General features: G+C 32.5%; 1 long non-coding RNA gene across 1 annotated transcript; it reads left to right on the forward strand.

Annotated features, from left to right (window-relative positions):
• The first annotated feature begins 2,208 nt into the window (after positions 1-2,208).
• Positions 2,209-2,706, forward strand: LOC142242882 (uncharacterized). Its single transcript, XR_012724230.1, has 3 exons — positions 2,209-2,332; positions 2,406-2,567; positions 2,641-2,706. It is a non-coding gene; the product is annotated as an uncharacterized LOC142242882 (long non-coding RNA).
• The last annotated feature ends 2,263 nt before the right edge of the window (positions 2,707-4,969 follow it).

Here is a 4,969-nt window from a genome sequence, read left to right on the forward strand (position 1 = left end):
TGCCAAGCTTGTTTCGTTCAGAAGTTAGCGTGATTTCAACAGACGTACGGACGGACATGCATAAATCGACTCAGAATTTCACCATGACCCAGAATATTGATACTTTATGGGGTCCTAGACCAATATTTCGATGTGTTACAAACGGAATGACAAAGTTAATATACCTATGGTGGAGGGTATAAACATTTGAGTTGAAAATTGCAAGAATGTCTTTTGTGCCGTACGAAGTTCAAGATGGGCACTTTTGTAGTAAAATGTACAAATTTAAAGAAATAATGAACTATTTTGCGAGAAGTACGAATTTACTTAGTCTTTATCCTTCATTTGTGCATAATTTTTTCCGTTTTTTAGTTCATTTAACGTACGCATTATAATAAAAGAAACTTTGTCCAAACATAATAATTCCATAAACTATAATAAAGTTAAATTGGCTTTAGGGAAATAGAGGATTCATACAGGCATATTGGGATTCTAGAAGTCCAGGAAGTAAAATCGGGAGATCGGTCTATATGGGGGCTATACCAAAAACGTTGGCCGATACACACCACTTTGGCACACCTATTTATGGTCCCAAAAAAACATCACGACTTTCAATTTCAGGAAAATTGGATGAAAACTACGGTTTCTAGAAGCCCAAGAATAAAAACTTAAATAATGCTGGATTTCCGATTTCATACAAATTGGATAAAAACTACCGTTTCTAGAAGCCGATATAACCCATCGTCGAACTTGACCTGTCTGCAAACAAAAAACGAATCTGAGCCAAATTTCAGGACTGCACCGTCTAATAGTTCATAGTAATTTTGGATTGGAGACTTCAATTGAAATAACTCTATTCTCAAGTTTTTTAAACTCGTTAATAACTTTTTGAACATTCCTGAGAATTGAAATTTCTTCGCACATATCATCATCTTGGATATCATTCGCTGCCTAGCGAAGTATTTTGAGTTTGCGACGCTTGCTACTTTTTCTACATTTACGACGCGTATGTGACATTTACGACGTTTACAACTTTGCGACAGTCGTAAACCTAAAAAAGCTTGATACAGACCATTTCTGGTTATATCGTATTAGAATTTCTGCCGGGTATCCAACAACAATGCAGGAATTGGTTCATATCAGTCCAAAAGAAGAGCAAAATTCATCTGATTCGGTTAAAATTTGGTACCTGAAGTTAGTATATGGTATCCAACAACAATGCAGGAATTGGTTCATATCAGTCTATAATTATATATAGCCCCCATATAAACCTATCCCCAGATTTGACCTCCGGAGCCCCTTGGAAGAGCAAAATGTACCCTATCCGGTTGAAATTTGGTACGTGGTGTTATTATATGGTCTCTAACAACCATGCAAAAATTGCTCCACACCGGTCTTAATTATATATACACTGAAAGAAAAGTACATCATCAAATTAATGAAACAAAATCATCAAAAAATCTTCATCAAATTGATGTAGAAATTACATTGTTTTTATGAATTCGGTATTCAATTTGATGTTTTCTGTTTTCAGTTGAAAAATACCGTCATCAACTCAATGAAGAAACTTACATCAATTGTTGATCATCATTTTGATGAAAATCTTTCATTCATTTAATGAAATCAGTAATCAAGTTGAAGAAAATTTTCATCACATGTTATTCATTTACATTTTTTTGTGCTTTTATTGATAAAACACACACAAAAGCAATGCCTTTGAGAAAATCCGTTATGTCTGCTGTGTGTGAAATTTGTTGAAGAATAAATAAATTCATTTGTGAAGTGACATTTATTGTGATCGCACGTTCATAAAATAGTTTTTAATACTTTTGCGAATTGGAGATATTTTAAGTGTTGTAAGTTTAACATAAACGGAGTGCTATATGTTCGAGAAATTTTAGTAATATATAAAAATATTTGTGGCGTTTACAAACATTTTAAAGGTTTCCAAAATAGTGATACGATATGTAACAGCGCATTCACACAAAAATTTCCTGTAAAAGGCATCTTGCAAACGTTCATATATTATGGAAATACATTGCGGCTCCAAGAGAAACTCCAACGGCCTGCGAGTTTAGCGATTTGGAAAAAAATATAGTAAACGAGAAGTATATACCACAAGATGTAAGCATCGAGAGGCACTGTGAAGAGACTTTTCTCACCCTGGAAAATTAGGTGAAGTACCCGTCATAGAAGACCTTTTCTGAATGAGAAAATGAATTCCCACCGCATCGACAGATCTGACGATGGGATATTGACGTACTGAATACGTCAAATATTTGACGAACACGATAACCATAGTGATATATTTAGTGCCTGGCCACAGTATATAGAATTTCGAGGAGCACAGTTGGTAAGTAACTAAATTCAAACGTTCACCTTATTTTAATATTCTTACTACATGTATATGTTGTTATTTCGTTTAGATTAACATGGACTTCGGAGTACTGCATAAATACTGCACATCAATATTAGACTGGGTAACCAAACTGATATAGTATATTGGTACAATTTAATTGAGAAAGAACACTATGTTAAAAATGCTGGCATTAGACAGGTTTTTGATAAAATTGATGTGCCAAACGCAGGTTTGTTATGAAAAAAAAATTAGTACAATTATGCATATCATTAAATAACTAATATTTAAATCTGCCTTTATAGCCCCATCATTTATGATGCGTTTGACTTGGTGTCTATATGGCTACTTATTTCCAACATAAAAATAAGTCCGAAATGATAAAAATGGAGAATACTCCCAAGAATCGTCAATATTTCTAGCAGAAAGTATCCCAGAAGTAGACAACCACTTACAAATTGGAATATAAAACCTTTTATTGTTGTTATTGGAAATATCAATTTAGAAAATGGTGACTACAATTATTATATTAATCTATACTAAGAGTATAATATTAAATCAGCTAACAATTTCTAAAATATTAACCATTTTAAGCGAATAATAATGGCTTATATTCCAATAGGGCCAATAAAAAGATTTCTCATTTATAAGTATATTTATGTTAATATTATATGAAACGCTGAAAACGTCTTATATTTATGTCAATTTTTCATTAATATCGTATGTATACTTTTTCCATTCACAAATCTATGTTAATATTGAAATGTATAATCCATTAATAATCGCAAGTGTAGTGAATATTATTTTTAAAATTTTTTGATAAAAATAATATTTCCTAATTCACTTAAAATATTTTTTAATTATATTGGATATTGTACAATTTAGAACTAGTTTCTACGGCTGAAACCAAAGTTCATTTCGATGTCAGTGTTTCATTGGTTAAATGTAAAATATACATTAGTTTGATGCAATGTAGTCATTGAAGTAATGTAATTTTAATGAATAAATTACTAACTTTTGATGAATACCTTTCATTTGAATGATGCAGAATATTCATTGTATAGAGACTATCGGACATCAATTTGAATACCGTTTTTCATCAAAAGGAAGAAACAAATACATCAATTAAATGACACTTTTTCTTCAAGATGATGCAATTATTTCATTAAATTGATGAATATATTTGATGAAAAATTGATGTAAAATTCTTCATTACGATGATGAAATGCGTTGTAAGCTCAAAATCGAAGAAACATTTCATCAAATTAATGTTGAAAATCATCATATTGATGAAGTTTTTCCGTTCAGTGTACATCAATTTAAACCGATCCCAGCAAAAACTCTCATTACGGTAATCCTGTAGGTAAGCCTGTTTAAAAAATTAATAAACACTTATTAATTGGCATCGCTCCGGATTACATTTACATACGCATGTCCTAGGGGGAAGGTACTTCTCCCCAGGCATACTTTCGGCCACGAAATAAGTAGTGCTTTTAGAGCATATAATCACCTAATATGTAATCACTTATTCGTAGATACACCAAAGCTTGCAAAATAGCCACTTATTGTCTCAGGCAAACAAATCGCCGATTACAATGGATCAAAATATGGCGAGTAATGCTGTAATAAGAGCACTACTTGAATAGAAATGAGTTTTGTATAAATAAACAAAAAATTTAATAAATCATCTAAATAAGATTATACGTAAGTTAATTTCACACTTAAAATAGAAATAAATGTAGGTTGTTTAAGGGAGTTGGATTAGTGAATTACGTTATAATATCGATGCCTACATTCCAAAGTGCGCTAAATCTAAAAAGTGAATTTTACAGAAAACAAGAAACAAGTTTTGTTTTTGGAAATTTCTCAAAACCCGTATAAGATAGAAATTTCCTTATTTTCGGTCTCAAAATCATATTTTTTTATAATTTTTGTTTAGTATGTACGAACTCAAAATTGTGATAATAGAACATGGCTAAAAATGACTTAGACCACTTTAGGCCGAACAAACCTTTTTGCCCTTTTTGGATTGGACAGTTTTTAAAACTTTAGACACAGGCTAAGTACAATATTAACCATAAATTTTGATAGAAATGTCCAATAAATTCGAAATTTTGACAGGATAAAAAACAGCTAACTCCACCCAACATGCTAAGTCGACTTAGCGTATTCTGGAATAAGGGCATCGATATATCCAATAGCCAATTCACATTAGGTTCGAAATCTAAAGGGTGATACGGTCAAAATTTGGTCAATATAAACTTTACGTATTTCTTTCAATTTTGCATTTAAAAAACCTGAACACCCCTCATTTTGAAGGTGTGTGTGTAAAATGTTGCTCCTATTTTGATTTTGGAATTCACCCTTCAGTTGTCCAAATGCCGTCCAAGCAAGAAGAGCAGCGTATCATAATTTTGCTCGCGCATCGCGAAAATCCGAGCTACTCGCACGCAAAGCTGGCAAAATCGCTAAAAGTTGCCAAATCAACCGTTACAAATGTAATTAAAGTGTTTGGGGAACGTTTGTCGACAGCCAGGAAGTCTGTATCGGGGGGAAATCGAAAACCGGAAGCCGCTGAGACGACAAAGAGAGTTGCCGGTAGTTTCAAGCGAAACCCACACCTCTCTCTGAGAT

This window comes from Haematobia irritans, chromosome 1, assembly GCF_050003625.1.
Source record: "Haematobia irritans isolate KBUSLIRL chromosome 1, ASM5000362v1, whole genome shotgun sequence".
Classification (NCBI taxonomy): domain Eukaryota; kingdom Metazoa; phylum Arthropoda; class Insecta; order Diptera; family Muscidae; genus Haematobia; species Haematobia irritans.